This window comes from Balaenoptera physalus (genome assembly GCF_965194825.1).
Source record: "Balaenoptera physalus genome assembly, chromosome: 5".
In the NCBI taxonomy this organism is placed as follows: Eukaryota; Metazoa; Chordata; class Mammalia; order Artiodactyla; family Balaenopteridae; genus Balaenoptera; species Balaenoptera physalus.
Window position 1 is genome coordinate 107,769,781 of NC_138884.1, and position 17,439 is coordinate 107,787,219.

The following is a 17,439-nucleotide window of genomic DNA, read 5'->3' on the forward strand; positions in this document are numbered from 1 at the left end:
TTGTTGGCCAAAGGGTACAAACAAAGGATCTTCCAGCTATGAGATGAATACGTTTTGAGGCTCTAATGTATAATGTGGTGTCTATAATTAACAATACTGTATCATACACTTGAAAGTTGCTGAGAGAGTTGATCTTAAATGTTCTCACTACACACAAAAAATAATAATTACCTGAGGTGATGGATGTGTCAACTAATCTTATTGTGTTAATCATTTTGCAATACATATGTGTACCAAATCTTCATGTCATATACCCTAAACTTACACAATGTTATATGTTAATTATATCACAATAAAGCTGGAAAAAAATTTAAAATGTAGTTGATAGACATGTAAAATTGTCCAGCTGCTGTACAAAACAGTATGGTGATTACTCAAAAAATTTAATATAGAATTATCATATAATCCAGCAATTCCATTTCTGGGTATACCCAAAAGAAATGAAAGCAGGGGCTCAAATATGTTTGTATACCCATATTCACAGCAGCATTATTCACAATAGCCAAAAGGTGGAAGCAACTCAAGTGTCCATTAACAGATGAATGGTTAAACAAAATGTGGCACATACATACAATGGAATATTATTCAGCTTTTAAAGGAAGAAATTTTTGACACATATTACAACATGGGTGAATCTTGAAGACTTTAATGCCAAGTGAAATAAGCCAGTCACAAAAGGACAAATATTGTATGATTCTACTTATATGATGTGTCTAGAATAATCAAAATTGTAAAGAAAGAAAATAGAATGGTGATTGCCAAGGGCTGGAGGGAGGGGGAAATGATGCGTGAGTGTTTAATGAAGACAGAGTTTCAGTTGGGGAAGATGAAAAGTTCTGGAGATGGATGGTGGTGATGGTTGTACAGCGTTGTGAATGTACCTAATGCCATAGAACTGTGTACTCTGGCAAATTTTATGTTGTGTATATTTTACCACAAAAAAACTAAGTAAAAAAAAAAAGATTAATTAGGATGTATGGAACCTACTAGTATTCTTATTACTGTGCTTTAAAGACACCATTTACTCAATCCCCACACCACTTTAATGAAGTTGGTGCTATTATCTTCACTTTACAAATAATAAAATGGAGAGTCTGAGGGTTCAAGTCCACACAGCCCAAAAGATGGCCCAGGCAGGATTTGAACTGAGCTCTTTTGTCTCTAAACACTTGGGTTTTCCCTGACATCATGTGAGGGAAACTGTAACATTACTTCATGGCAAAGGGCTCGATTACTAATTCAAGTTGAAAATGTGTTTTGCCTGGAAATCATTAGAAGGAGGGTAGGTAACCATGGAGGCCAAAACGAGATATATCCTTGGCCTGCAGGGGAAGGGATTTCACAACAGCAGGGTTTGTCCTCCTCTGGCTGCACTAGGAGTGCACCGTGAACAAGATGGGATCGGACCTGAGCTGCTCACACCCCAGTGCCTTCTGTTTGTTCTTCCTCAGCTCTCCCTTTGGGGCCCTGGTTTTCCTCCTCAGAACGGCTTCTTCTGTTGGCCATGAAGTCCCTTCCTTCTCCTGTCTCTACTCCACCCAGCATAGCCACACAACCACATTGTGTTATGGCTAACAATTGCTTTTTCTCCACCAAAATGCAAACTCTATCACGAACGTTTAGGACAAAGACTGATCTACAGTAGAGGCTCAACAAAGGTTGAATGAAGGAAAATATTCATCAATATTTATTCTTACAAACAGTTCATAATTTATAAAGCTCCATCTGCTGTATGTAAAAGGCTATGATGGCACAACAGTAATCTGTTCTAACATCTGTCAAATATTTTGTCATCTACAGAGCAACGTTAAGCCTGTATCGTCTTCCCAAGGACCCTTTTGTGTTAGGTCGGACAGGGAACCAATGTCCAGAGAAGTCAGGTAACTTGTTTATGATCACAAAGCTAATGTCAGACCAGAGATTTGAACCCAGGTCTTCAGTTTCATGGATTCTTCTTCCAGAGCCATCTGTTTAATAAACTCAAAAGCTACCATAATGAAATAGGACATTGCATCCACATCTGTCAAAATTCTAAAAAAAAAAGTAAACACCATACCTTGCTCTGGGATGGTGGGTTGCTCCAGAATTCTAAATCCACAAGAGACTGAGGATCTTTCATGAGAGCTCAGAGAAAATCTTGCTTTGGTACCAGACAGAAAAACAGATCCAAGTTCTCAGAGGTTTCCAAATAGTTGTGCTAAAAATAATTCTCTCCGTTAGTCCCAAAGAGCCAGAGGCACTGGAAGTCATTCATTGGGTGAGGCTCAATCAGGGCCAGTTAAAAACCTCGATTTTGTTTGAGTTAAACCTGAAAGTGCCTGCTTTTCTTGACCGTTAACTGTAGAGGCGCCTCCATCTCTGTGTGTTGCGGCCTCGTTTTCAGATTTGTTTACTTAATTTTTTCCCCTCTTCATTTGTTTTCCACTGAGTGGATGTTTCAGGAAAAAAATTACTCACTGAGTGGAAATTATTTGTTAACTTAGAGAAAAAAGTTATGTCCTTTTTGAGCATTTTCAATGTAGAATCTTCAGATTCTGGAAGTGGGATTGTGTCTCGTGAGATAACAAGGAAAGATGTCCCTATTCTGGGTAAATACGGCAGGAAAATGGTCCCTCATCCTATGTGCTGCAAAATGAAAGAGGGTGATGAATACTGTACTGCTGTTTTCTTTGTTCTCTGAATGGATAAATGATTGGATATTTTCTGAAGACTAATAGGTCTTTGTTTGTATAGAGAATGGATCACAACTCAAAAGGCAGAATGCTTCTCCAGACCCTATGACGACTCATCTTCAGTGCTATCAATTTCTTTTTGTCCTTTTGATACGAACTTCATGTATATCCTTACAACAGCAGTATGTAATTCATAATGGCGTTTATGGAAACTGAGTGACCGAAAAATTTTATTTTTATCCTGCTTTCCCCACCATTCTTCTCAAGCTACTAAGAATGCAAATTGAAAGAAATACTTCCAGTTGGGGAAATGAGCACGAATCACAAATTTGACCGAGAAGATTCATGGGCTTTATTTTGCCTTAGCTATCCACCCTCCCATCTGGAGGACATAGTCTTTTGAATTTATTGGCTGTCCAAAATCTGAGTGCCAACGTAGAGTCATAAAAATAATGCCTTGAGCATAGAAGTGAGGCACAACTTTTGCTAAAGTAGAGTAGGATCTTATTCAGAGAGAGTTTCCTCATCCTCAAAATAAAATGGTTGTCCTTATATTACTCAGCTATAAAAAGGAATGAAATTGAGTTATTTGTAAAGAGGTGGATGGACCTAGAGTCTGTCATAGAGAGTGAAGTAAGTCAGAAAGAGAAAAACAAATACTGTATGCTAACACACATATATGGAATCTAAAAAAACAGTACTGATGAACCTAGTGGCAGGGCAGGAATAAAGACGCAGAGGTAGAGAACAGACTTGAGGACGGGGGGGGGAATGGGAAGCTAGGACAAAGTGAGAGAGTAGCACTGATATATATACACTACCGAATGTAAAATGGATGGCTAGTGGGAAGCAGCTGCATAGCACAGGGAGATCAGCTCGATGCTTTGTGATGACCTAGAGGGGTGGGATAGGGAGGGTGGGAGGGAGGATCAAGAGGGAGGGGATGTGGGGATATATGTATACGTATAGTTGATTCACTTTGTTGTACAGCAGAAACTAACACAACATTGTAAAGCAATTATACTCCAATAAAGATATAAAAAAATAAAATGGTTGTCCTTGATTATTTCTAAGTTTTCTCACCGTTCTTAATATTCTCTCATCTTGTGCCTCGTGAGGTGGAGCTTAAAAATTAATGTCAGCCACTCTATACCTTACATACAAGTAGAGATACAAGTCACCTGGAAGGGGATACTTGTTATTGAGAGAGGTTACTCAGATGACTCTTTGCATAAAGAGAAGCACTTGGTAGTGGTTTGATGAAGGTTTTCCTCTCAGGGACCCTTGGCTGGAGAGGGGTTGAGACTATTTACTTAAAGCATCCAGGGCCTTCTGGAAAGGAAGGAACCAATGACCCAGCCCCTTCTTTCCATGATGTAAACTTAAAGAAATTAGTCATGGACGACAGGGTTGGTTTGGTCCAAAGCCTGCTGTGAAGAAAGAATACTGTGGACCACAGAATGGAATTGAGCGGGAGGTACTTGGGAGTCTGGGCCAAAAGCATTAAAGGATTTGGGGGTGGCTGGTTTTGGTGGAGTATGTGGATGAAGCTGAAAGTTCGTCTGTCTTCAGTGATTCTGTCATCGCAGCTCTCCTTTGGGGAACAGTGGTTGAACACACAACGGTGAATTAACAGGGTCATTATATTAAAGCTTAGTAAGGTGGTAGTACCAGGGTTAGTGAGAGCATCTCCTACAAATGGACAAGCATCTACTAGATTCTGCACAATTAGAGTGTGGCAATTTGGTGGCAGCTAAAGCAACAGGACTAGTGGACAAAACTTTTGTTTTTCACTTTCTGCCTGGGATAGAAGTAGACATGACCCCATTTGAACCAAGAATGCCCCTAGAATTCTTAGATCATTCATGGAGGGGAGGATTTAGATCTTGACTAGTCTACCTGCTAATAAAAGAAAATGGGATCCTGAGAACTAATTGGAAGAAAGAAAAATGGCATGACTGTATTTGAACTTGAACTGGCACATAGGTCATAGAGGCTGAATTCTTTCATTAGTTCACTCCTAGCCTAACACCACAGAACAACCCACTGTCTTGTGTAAGAAGGCCCTAACTATCTGATTTGAAGGTAATCTCTCCACACTCCCCTCTGAGGTCTTCTAAAAGGCTGGACTAGAATAGCAGTCCTTATAATCTTAATTTCTGGGATGTCAGCCTGTGGATATGTTCATTTATTTTTATACAAGGGATGACTTTATTTTTACTGAAGTATAGTTGATTTACAATGTTATGTTAGTTTCTGGTGTACAGCAAATTGATTCAGTTATATATATACATATATTCTTTTCTCAGATTTTTTTCCATTATAGTTTATTACAAGATATTGAATATAGTTCCCTGTGCTATATAGTAGGACCTTATTGTTTATCTATTTTATGTATAGTAGTGTGTATCTGCTAATCCCAAACTTCTAATTTATCCCCCCCCCTTTCCCTTTTGGTAACCATAAGTTTATTTTCTATATCTGTGAGTCTGTTTCTGTTTTGTAAATAACTTCATTTGTATCTTTTTTTAGATTCCACATATAAGTGATACTGTATGATGTTTATCTTTCTCTGACTTACTTCACTTAGTATGATAATCTGTAGGTCCATCCATGTTGCTATAAATGGCATTATTTCATTCTTTTTTATGGCTGAGTACTATTCCACTGTATATATATATATACCACATCTTCTTTATCTATTCATCTGTCAGTGGACACTTAGGTTGTTTCCATTTCTTGGCTATTGTAAATAATGCTGTTATGAATATTGGGGTGCATGTAAATGATGACTTCTTAAAGGGCTTTTCTCATTCACTCTTCTTTGGATTGGTACAATCACCATCAAAGAGCTTAGAAATGGGTAAATTTTTTGACCTCCAAAAGAGGTAGATGTGTTCTTATTTTTCTGTCTTAACTTGACCAAGGGTTGACACAATTTATGGGTGTTCATATTTGTTTTTTCTGTGTCATTCATAACTTCCTTAAATTCCCTTTAGTGTTTGATGGCAAGGTTTCTTATATTATTAAAGTATCACTGTATTTTTTCTGTTCTGCAATATTTGATTTTTTTCTTCATTATTTTTCATCTTAGCTAACTTATTATAATCTATATCTTCCTGGATTTACTCTTCTTCACAGAGAGAATAAAACCGTTGAAATTGTGTTCTAGAGCATTCAGACCTCAGATGTTACTAAAGCTTGTTATTGCCTATTTCACTCAGTTATTTTCACACTTATTTTAGAGACAGTAGTTAAAAAAAAAAATGATGGGTAGAAAAATATGCTGAAGGAAGTATTGGCTTAAAGTAAAAAAGTCGGGTTCCATTTACACCTGCCACTCATGCCGAGGACAAGGTCTTATTCTGTCTTTTCTAGGCAGACATTTTTTTCTCCTCTCAGCTTGTGCTTATTTTCCTGTAACCTTAACTCACTTTTCAACTGAATTCAGTTCAATCTAGATCAATCCAATCAATGTTCACGGAACATCTCACAGTGTGCTGGTGAACCAGCTCTCAAGAAACAGGTACAGATTGATAGCTTTGTCAGTTTCCTTGGTGTAAATACTTCCATCACGGCCAATTTCAAGCTACCAACCTGATATTCACTGAATACAAAGTTGTGTGGAGTTGGCCCTTGCTAGCTGGTCTAAGCTAAATCAGCACAGCACTGGGAATATATATAAGCCAATTCTCGGTACTAGAATTATTTTAAAAAGAAGGTTCTAGCTTATGTGCTAAGACATTACATCATTTTCTCCTTTAATCCTCACCATAACCTCTTGAGGTGAGTAATTTTATCATCCTCCCTTTGTAGATGAGGGATTTGGGCAGGCTGATCCACAGTTGGCCCACCTAACCACTGTACCATGTATCCCCATAGGGCGTTTCTAACTTTACAAGACCAGGTTCCTGCATCCACACAGCTTGCTGGTGGGTGGATTGCACGCCTGACTCCTCCTCTTCCTCCCCATAGCACTGGGTTCGGGCGGGAATCTAACCTTGTCTTTCTAGCCTCAGTGCCTTGGTTATATCATCTCCTCTTGCTTGCAAGTCCCTGTTGGCCATGTCCTTCCCATGCCTTTTTCTTCATATGCTTGCTTTTGTCCTCCTTATGCATTGCTTTCGCCAGAAAGTCTCCCTGATACTCTCAGCAGGTACAGCCTTCACTTCACTCGAACCCTCCTAGCACATTATTTGGATCTCTCTTATGCACTTTAACTCGTGGATTCTTAACTAGATCTACTGTATCAGCACACCAGTGGATTAGTTCTAGATACTGATACTTTTCAAAAGCTCTATGGGTAATTCTGATAAGCAGTCAGAAATTGGGCATCTTTACCTTATCTACTTTTGCTCAAATGATGTCTCCTCTGTTAGTCCTTCCAAGCCAGGGAGTGTCAGTGATATAAATCTGATCTGGTCTTCTCACTCTTTTAGTCTGTTCTTTTGTTAGTCACCTCATTACATACTTATTGAGCTCCTACTATATGCCAGATACTGAGTGCTTGATCTTGGTATTCAATGGGGAGCAAACATGGAGCCCTTACCCTTAGAGAGAAAAAGTCTAGTAGGGAAGACAGACATTCATCAAATAAGCATAAGGCTATGTTTTAGCAGATGTTAATTGGGACTTTCCATCATCTTGGAGTTTCAGTTGAGCACTCAAGGCAGAGAATAATGGGCAATCAGTTCTCATACATCCATTTAAGACTTGCCAAAAACCAGCTGGATCTGATACTAGCTATAGTCCATTTTTACCCACATAAGAGAAAACTAGAGATTCAAAAGGGATGAATAGTTGAAGGGAGACATCAAGGTAGAGAGTCATTAGCTGATAAGGGAGTGCCAAGGACCTCTCCTCTCCCTTCCTATGAGGGAGGAGATGGAGGAATAATACCCCCTTCCCCAACTCCCAGACTAGTGACAAGGACCCCAAGAGATTACGGACAGTATTAGAGGTGCCTGCAAGAAAGAAACCATCTTGTTCTCCAGTTGGATATTAACTGAACTGTGAAACTGAAAGCCTTGCAGTTCTCATGAGATCAGAGAAATGTGGGGGAGCTTGACCTACCCCTAAAGTTTGATGTCTTATGTGATCATAGAAATTAGAGAATTCTGAAGGCAGACGGCTATCTGGAGAAGAGAGAGCAGTATAGAAGCAGCTATTGGCGAGGCAAGGATGTATGAATTTCCCAAGAGGCAGATGGTACTGAGGATGGCAACTGGGATTGGGCCATTTATTTGGGACCTCTTGAGCCAGGAGGGAGTCCTTCTAGGATGAGGAAGCCAGTGAGAAGCCATCTAGCATACCACTGACTGCAGAAGCTGAGGATGGTATGGGGCAAAGCAGGGTATCACCCAAGGTGTTTATCACCCATATTAGGAAATTGTACAACATGGAGGTCCCTCAGAAAGCCTCTAACGGCCATGGGAAATGTTCAAACAGAGAGAGCCATATTTGAATACCTGGAGCACCAAGCAGGTATCGGAAGTCAGAAAAGAACCATACAAGTACCTATTAAGTAAACACACTTTGGTCACATTTTTCTAATTCTCCTCCCTTCCGATCTGACACTGGACATGCCCAAAGTAGAAGGAGAGGTAGGAGATGGGGCAAGAGTGAAAAGCATAACATATTCTGAGCTGAAGACTTGGAAAGGACAAGCTTTCTATTGGATGTGATATTGAGGTGTTGATTTAGATTTGTCTTTTTAATGTCTGAAAATGAGTCACAATTGACCAACGAGATTATTCATGTCATTCAAAGTGACCAGAAAGCTAAGGAATTTGCCTGAGTTGTCACGAAAGGGCAGGGAAGAAGATCCAACAGGATTTGACTAGAAAAAGTGATGGGAGAAAAATGAAGTCGCTTCTTATTTATATCATATTTAAGACATAGAAGATCATTTGATAAATTCAGGAAACTCTGGAAAGTGTTTTCTGAAGGGAAAGTAAAGGGTATTATGGGAGTGTTTAAGCACGGCAACCTAGCTGAGACCTAGGGTTTGTCTAAAGAAATGACATGTGACCTGAAATATAAAAGGGGAACAGTCATTAACCAGGAAGAGGAATTAGAAAACACTTCCAGGCTGAGGGAATGCCATGTGCAAAGGCTCTGAGGTGGAAGAGGATGATTTTGAAAGAAGGTCATTGAAAAGAGCAAAGGAAAGCATATGCCCGGTGGGAGGATATGCCTAGAACTAGCAGGGCTCTGCTGGGCTTGGAAGGTTCTGGTCTTTATCCTGAAAGGCTGTGAGCAGGGTTTTATGGGGCAGGCTGCCAACTCTCCTTCAACCCCAACTCTCCCTAACCCCATTTTCCTGCCTCTTGTTGAGGTGACTTCAATAAGCTATACAGACTTCATTTGGCTTATGAACTGAATCTGCTTTCATTGTTGAGAAAGATGTAAGTTCTTGTGAGAAAAGTGGTTTGCATATTTAAAAAAAGGCAATTCACACAGTCATTGAATGAACAAATGTCATGACCTCTACCTTGTGCCGGGTGCCACCGCAGGCCCTGGAGATGAGGAGCTGAAAGAGGAAGACAGGATTCTAATGCCTTGGAACCCACTCCAGTGAGAATTTCAAGTCATTAGGGAAGGAAGGGGCCTCCAAGGGCATCTGTCTGATTTTCCCATTTTAGAGAGAAGGAAATACCTTCAGTGAAAAGTGACTCTTCCAAAGGCCCCATTTATGGATAAGACCAGAGTTAGAACTCAGGTCCCCTGTAAGATTCTGTCCTCTGTACAGCATAGCTGGATACCAGGACCTGATTCCTGACTTCACACAGAGAAGACACTGCAGTATTTTTCATACACATAAATACTTATTACTGTGGATAATTGAGAGTTAACATGGTAGTATTATCCCAGATCATAATACTTGATTTTCATCTTTCTACCCCAAATATCACTTCTTATATTTTAAATCATAAGAACATTCTTAAAAATTACAGAAAATTTTGAGCGTACACAAAAGTAGAGACCAAATGGAAAATGAGTTGCTGTGTACCCACCGCCCGGCTCAATAGTTACTGAGAAGAATATAATTTCATTGATACCCCTACTTAACTAATCCCTTACCCCTGCATTTGGTATGTTTAGAAGCAAATTCCACACATCATATCATCTATTTCATAACTATTTCAGGAAAACCTAGGAATTTTTTATCACCTTGGGTAATAAATAACAGAGTGATTGACACCATACAGCTTCATCAGCCCTTGAGACTTTTAACCAAAAATGGGCTTACTTTAGAGTAGTTTAAAATGTCTTAAAAGCACTTTACTCACGAACTGCTACACTGTGCACTAAAAGTTGCGAAATGTAATTTTATGTAGCCTCAAGCTTTCTCAGTGAAGTTTTCAGGGTCCACAGGGGAGCTCTCTGGTGACTTGTTACAGAAATTCCAAGAAGTTTTGAGCTCATTAAAGGCCTGTCTGTGGGTCTGTGGGTTCCAGGAAAGACTACGGTGCAGAGCTGGCCTTTAGTCCTGCCACATGTCAAGGATGGGTGATACTGCTGCCAGGTGCAATTTTTGGCTTTTACCAACATAACCTGTCATACCATCCTAAGATTGTTTAGGAAACATGAGAGAACTAGCATCATCTTTATTTTTTTCATGGAGCATAAGCTTTTGATAGTCATACATGTTCCTTTCTCTGCTAAGCACTATTCCACTGTATGGGCGTACCACATCTGGTTTGTCCATGTACAAGCTGAGGGACATTAGACTTGTTTCCAGTGGTCAGCTCTTCTGAATTAAAGCTGAAATAAACATTCATGCACAGGTCTTTGTGTAAACGTATTTCTATTTCTCTTGGCTGAATACCTAGGAGACAGATTGCTGGTGAATATGTTACATGTATATTTAACTTCATAGGAAATTGCCAAACTGTTTTCCAAAGAGTGTATGCCATTTTGTATTTTCAGCAGCAATGGATGAAAGTTCTAGGTGCTCCAAATCCTTGCCAGCACTTGATATTACTGATTTTGCTTTCAAATTTTAACCATTCTAATTGGTGCGTGGTGGTATTGTGTTGTGGTTTTAATTGCATTTCCCTAATGATGTTGAGTATCTCCTCATGTACTTATTTGCCATCCATATATCTTCCTTGTTGAAGAATCAGTTCAAATCTTTTGTTCACTTTGGGTTATCTGCTTATCATTTGTTGTAAGAATTTATATATTCTAGATATATATCAGATGTGTGTTTTACAAATAGTTTCTCCAGTCTATGATTTGACTTTTATTTTATTAGTTATGTCTTTTGAAGAGAAGCATTTCATTTTAAGTGTAGTTTATTAAATTTTTTCTTTTATATTTAGTGTTTTTATATCTTATTTAAGAAATCTTTGCCCAACTCAAGGTTACAAATATTTCCTCCTAGAAATTGTATAGTTTTAGATTTTATATTTAGGTTTATGATATCTTTTAATTTTTTATATGGGGTGAAGTAAGAGTCAAGCTTTTTTTTGGGAGGTTGGGAATTGAGAGACTGAATATACAGACAATGGCCAGACCATATTTACAATAGACTCTGACCTACAACCTTAGGCAACCTACCCAGGAATCCAACCTTCTTACCTATCATAACAGCCAAGGAGGTCAACTTGTTGTTGTAAGCTAGATGTGCAGGAAGTCAGACTACTGTCTCTAGTAACAATCCTGGAAGCCAAACAATAACCCCTGTAGCAATCAGTCCCACATAGCCAGGACCTGATTAATAACTGACAGCTTCTCTAATTTTTGTCTCTACTTCCAATGTAAGTCTAACCAAAGAAAGCCAAATATACACCCCAATCAATCACATAGGATATCCCTTGTCTGGTTATCCCACCTACAGCTTTCCTATGAAAATTCCCTCCAGTCAGGGCATACCTGAAACCTTCTCTGTCTTCCACTATAAAGCTTTCCCACTCCTCTGCCTGTTTTTGAATCTCTGTCAAAATGCAAGTGTTGGTGGCTCACTCCCTTGCTATAGCCAGCTCAGTTCCTTGTTCTCATTTAGTTGGTCTTCATTTATTTCCACAATACGGATGCAAACTGCTTTGTTTTATTTCTCAATTTGCGTAAAATCTGGCAGGGAAGCAGGGGTATTGTTTATTGAGGCCCCCAATAAGTGTGGGAAAGCCAACTCCTACTTTTAAGGGGTTTGCAGTCTGTAGGGAGAAGCCAGTCTTTTGTACCTGAGTTACACTTGATATAAACTCAGGGATAAGAATGTGCACCTTACAGTGTGCTCCTTTGGGGCAAGACCCCTGTCTTATTCATCTTTGTATCACCCACTTATAGCCAAGGCCTAAAATCTAGAATTGCTCAATATATGCCAGTTGACATAATGACTAATTCTAATTAGATGCTCAAATAAGAGCATGACAAGCAGTCGACAATGAGGATTGGGTTTTGGAAATAAACACAATGGGTGTGTATGAACAGCCAAGTAAATAACTCTCCTACTTTCCTCGGTTTAGGCCTGGATGTCTCCTACCTGACCTCTTGCAACAGCCTCTTAACGGCTCTCTCTGCCCTTGTGGTTTTTTTGCCTTCAAGTCCAACCTCTTTAGTCTGCTGCTAAAGTGAACTCAAACAATGAGCATTTGATAAATAAATATTGGTTAAATGAAAGAAGAATAGCATTCTCCTATTTAAAACCATTCCAATAATTCAAACTACTCTGTGATTTTATGACCTAAAGAAAATAAAAATCTACAAAGGCAGGAAATACACAGTAAACAAACATGTGTTGAACATCTACTATTTTCCAGGATGGATAAATAAATAAACAAACCAACATTAATTGAACTCAGACCTCATTCATTGGTAGTTCCCATGTTAAAGTGTTGATGAGAGCAAGATGCCTGGTTTGAAAACGTTTGGAGTGTCTGAATCTTGAACTGGATTGTTAAAGAATGAAAGCATTCACAGCAATGCTGATAATCATAATAATGCTGATAACAAAGATGAGAGCTAACTGGTATTTCATGCTTACTACATGCCCAGCATTGTCCCTGCACCTAACATTTATTTTATCTTCCTAACAGTTGCGTGAGGTCGGTATGCCACATTCTAAGCTCCCTGAGGACAACAATCAAGGACTTGTTCCCTCCCAGAAAAGTGCATGCATCAGAGGAGGCCCTCAACAAATGACCGCTGAATGGATATTATTATCCCCACTGCGTATCTACATAAGCTACAGCTTTAGGTGGGTAAGGGACTTGTCCAAAGTCACCCAGTTAGTAATTGTTGGAATCAAGGTATGAAGTGTTTGGTTTTAAGCAGAGTGTTCTTAGGTCCCAGGTTTCCACAATAACTGCTTCTGCTAAGATATCCAGCTAGACCACGGATGGAACTTGAGGAATCAAGAAATCCTGTGTGGAGTTTCACTCTGCTGGAGCCCAGCAGTCTGATTTGAGGCAACGCAAAAAGGAAGGAGGGTGTCTCTGAGGTCAGCTGGTCAACTCTGGCTTTAGAGTGGCTCATTGGGGTTATATCCCTGGCCCTGGGAGCAATTCTCCTGGGACCCTCACAAGCCAGGAAAGAGAGGAGTTAAAAGGGAAGCGGGACCTGAGATCTCATCTCCTTGCCTGGAGAGGAAGTAGGCAGCATTTGCGGCCAGCTAACAATATCCTCCAGTTTGTTAAGAGTGATAAAGAATGAGCTCAAAGGCATCCATTATGCAGAACTTGGCCATGTGACAAATACCAGGGAAAATCATAGAAGGTGCGAATGGAAAGTGGGATTATTTGCTAGTACATCAGTGCCATTGGTTGGAATGGTGAGATCCACCTTGCTCTTGGATTCTGGGGCAACTTGGAAGCCAAAAACACCTGCTGTCCTGTGCAGCTGGTTACACAGGGCCACTCTTTTTCTACTGGGCAGATGTGGTCACTGAGACGTACATATCTGGCCTCTCAGGACATTAGCCAGTGGCCAGGACAAGGGACCTATCTGAAGGGTTGCCCCTGGCAGCCCAGAGGAAGTTCCTCAAGGGGCTAATAGTCAACACCATTTATTGGGATTCCTAACTTGAAGGCAGCAAATAATAGCATCCATTTATTAAGCACCTACTCTATGCTAGCCACAGTAATCCTGACCACCTAGTGAAGTAGGTATTATTACCTACTTATTACAAATGTTTATTTTTTTATTGTTCTATATGTGTGTCTGTTCATAGATCTTTTGTTCAAAGATTTGTAATATTGCCCATACACTGTTGCTGTTTGCTTTTTTTTTAATCCTCTCATTGTTCTATTTTACAGCAGATTTCTTTCATGTTTGTATTCTAACATTTCTTTTCTTTTTTGTTTTTAATATCTTTATTGGCATATAATTGCTTTACACTGGTGTGTTAGTTTCTCATGTGTAACAAACTGAATCAGCTATACATAAACATACATCCCCATATCTCCTCCCTCTTGCATTTCCCTCCCACCCTCCATATCCCATCCCTCTAGGTGGACAAAAAGCACTGAACTGATCACCCTGTGCTATGCGGCTGCTTCCCACTAGCTACCTATTTTACATTTGGTAGTGTATATATGTCCATGCCACTCTCTCACTTCATCCCAGCTTACCCTTCCCCCTCCCTGTGTCCTTAAGTCCATTCTCAATGTATGCGTCTTTATTCCTGTCCTGCCCCTAGGTTCATCAGAACTTTTTTTTTTTTTTTTTTTAGATTCCATATATATGTGTTAGCATATGGTATTTGTTTTTCTCTTTCTGACTTACTTCACTCTGTATGACAATCTCTAGCTCCATCCACCTCACTACAAATAGCTCAATTTCGTTTCTTTTTATGGCTGAGTAATATTCCATTGTATATATGTGCCATATCTTCTTTATCCATTCATCTGTTGATGGACACTTAGGTCGCTTCCATGTCCTGGCTATTGTAAATAGAGCTGCGATGAACATTGTGGTACATGACTCTTTCTGAATTATGGTTTTCTCAGGGTATATGCCCAGTAGTGGGATTGCTGGGTCAGGTGGTAGTTCTATTTCTGAGGAACCTCCATACTATTCTCCATAGTGGCTGTATCAATTTACATTTCCACCAAGAGTGCAAGAGGGTTCCCTTTTCTCCACACCCTCTCCAGCATTTATTGTTTGTACATTTTTTGATGATGGCCATTCTGACTGGTGTGAGGTGATACCACATTGTACTTTTGATTTGCATTTCTCTAATGATTAGTGATGTTGAGCATCCTTTCATGTGTTTGTTGGCAACCTGTAGATCTTCTTTGGAGAAATGTCTGTTTAGGTTTTCTGCCCATTTATTGATTGGGTCGTTTGTTTTTTTGATATTGAGCTGCATGAGCTGATTGTACATTTTGGAGATTAATTCTTTGTCAGTTGCTTCATTTGCAAATATTTTCTCCCATTGCGAGGGTTGTCTTTTCATCTTGTTTATGGTTTCCTTTGTCGTGCAAAAGCTTTTAAGTTTCATTAGGTCCCATTTGTTTATTTTTGTTTTTATTTCTATTTTTCTAGGAGGTGGGTCATAAAGATCTTGCTGTGATTAGTGTCATGGAGTGTGGTACTTATGTTTTCCTCTAAGAGCTTTATAGAGTCTGGCCTTACCTATAGGTCTTTAATCCATTTTGAGTTTATTTTTGTATATAGTGTTAACAAGTGTTCTAATTTCATTCTTTTACATGTAGCTGTCCCATTTTCCCAGCACCACTTATTGAAGAGTCTGTCTTTTCTCCATTGTATATTCTTGCTTCCTTTATCAAAGATAAGGTGACCATATGTGCATGGGTTTATCTCTGGGCTTTCTATCCTGTTCCATGATCTATATTTCTGTATTTGTGCCAGTACCATACTGTCTTGATTACTGTAGCTTTGTAGTGTAGTGTGAAGTCAGGGAACCTGATTCTTCCAGCTCCGTTTTTCTTTCTCAAGATTGCTTTGGCTATTTGGGGTCTTTTGTGTTTCCATACAAACTGTGCATTTTTTTTTTCCTAGTTCTGTGAAAAAATGCCATTGGTAGTTTGATAGTGATTGCATTGGTTCTGTAGATTGCTTTGGGTAGTAGAGTTATTTTCACATGGTTGATTCTTCCAATCCAAGAACATAGTATATCTCTCCATCTGTTTGTATTATCTTTGATTTCTTTCATCAGTGTCTTATAGTTTTCTGCATACACGACTTTTGTCCCCTTAGGTGGGTTTATTCCTAGGGATTTTATTCTTTTTGTTGCAATGGTAAATGGGAGTGTTTCCTTAATTTCTCTTTCAGATTTTTCATCATTATTGTATAGGAATGCAAGAGATTTCGGTGCATTAATTTTGTATCCTGACACTTTACCAAATTCATTGATTAGCTCAACTAGTTTTCTGGTAGCATCTCTAGGATTCTTTGTGTATTGTATCATGACATCTGCAAACAGTGACAGTTTTACTTCTTCTTTTCTGATTTGGATTCTTTTATTTCTCTTTCTTCTCTGATTGCTGTGGCTAAAACTTCCAAAACTATGTTGAATAATAGTGGTGAGAGTGGGCAACCTTGTCTTGTTCCTGATCTTACGAGAAATGGTTTCAATTTTTCCCCATTGAGAATGATCTTGGCTGTGGGTTTGTCATATATGGCCTTTATTATGTTGAGGTAAGTACCCTCTCTGCCTACTTTCTGGAGGGTTTTTATCATAAATGGGTGTTGAATTTTGTCAAAAGCTTTTTCTGCATCGATTGAGATAATCATATGGATTTTCTCCTTCAGTTTTTTAATATGGTTTATCACATTGATTGATTTGCATATATTGAAGAATCCTTGCATTCCTGGGATAAACCTCACTTGATTATGGTGTATGATCCTTTTAATGTGCTGTTGGATTCTGTTTGCTAGTATTTTGTTGAGGATTTCTGCATCTAAGTTCATCAGTGATATTGGCTTGTAGTTTTCTTTTTTGTGGCATCTTTGTCTGGTTTTGTTATCAGGGTGATGGTGGCCTCGTAGAATGAGTTTGGGAGTGTTCCTCCCTCTGCTATATTTTGGAAGAGTTTGAAAACGATAGGTGTTAGCTCTTCTCTAAATGTTTGATAGAATTTGCCTGTGAAGGCAGCTGGTCCTGGGCTTTTGTTTGTTGGAAGATTTTAAATCACAGTTTCAATTTCAGTGCTTGTGATTGGTCTGTTTATATTTTCTATTTCTTCCTGGTTCAGTCTCGGAAAGTTGTGCTTTTCTGAGAATTTGTCTATTTCTTCCAGGTTGTACATTTTATTGGCATATAGTTGCTTATAATAATCTCTCATGATCCTTTGTATTTCTACAATGTCAGTTGTTACTTCTCCTTTTTCATTCCTAATTCTGTTGACTTGAGTCTTCTCCTTTTTTCCTTGATGAGTCTGGCTAATGGTTTATCAATTTGTTTACATTCTCAAAGAACCAGCTTTTAGTTTTTTTGATCTATGCTATTGTTTCCTTCATTTCTTTTTCATTTATTTCTGATCTGATCTTTATGATTTCTTTCCTTCTCCTAACTTTGGGGTTTTTTTAAGTCTTCTTTCTCTAATTGCTTTAGGTGTAAGGTTAGGTTTTTTTATTTGAGATGTTTCTTGTTTCTTGAGGTAGGATTGTATTTCTATAAACTTCCCTCTTAGAACTGCTTTTGCCACATCCTATAGGTTTTGGGTTGTCGTGTTTTCTTTGTCATTTGTTTCTAGGTATATTTTGATTTCCTCTTTGATTTCTTCAGTGATCTCTTGGTTATTTAGTAGTGTATGGTTTTGCCTCCATGTGTTTGTATTTTTTACAGATTTTTTTC

The 17,439-nt window shown here is 38.9% G+C and overlaps 2 protein-coding genes across 8 annotated transcripts in view; both read right to left on the minus strand.

Annotated features, from left to right (window-relative positions):
• CC2D2A (coiled-coil and C2 domain containing 2A) overlaps positions 1 to 17,439 on the minus strand; it is a 275,853-nt gene that overhangs the window by 201,369 nt on the left and 57,045 nt on the right. The window lies entirely within an intron of this gene.
• The window catches only part of C1QTNF7 (C1q and TNF related 7), a 130,492-nt gene that overhangs the window by 13,378 nt on the left and 99,675 nt on the right, over positions 1 to 17,439 (minus strand). Inside the window, exon 1 of one of the 7 annotated variants that reach the window (XM_082462022.1) lies at positions 2,057 to 3,655. The exons of the other annotated variants lie outside the window; for them this stretch is intronic. The gene's annotated coding sequence lies outside the window, so the exon portion shown is untranslated. Of the gene's footprint in view, positions 1 to 2,056; positions 3,656 to 17,439 lie in introns of those variants that run through there. 7 annotated transcript variants of the gene reach the window in all.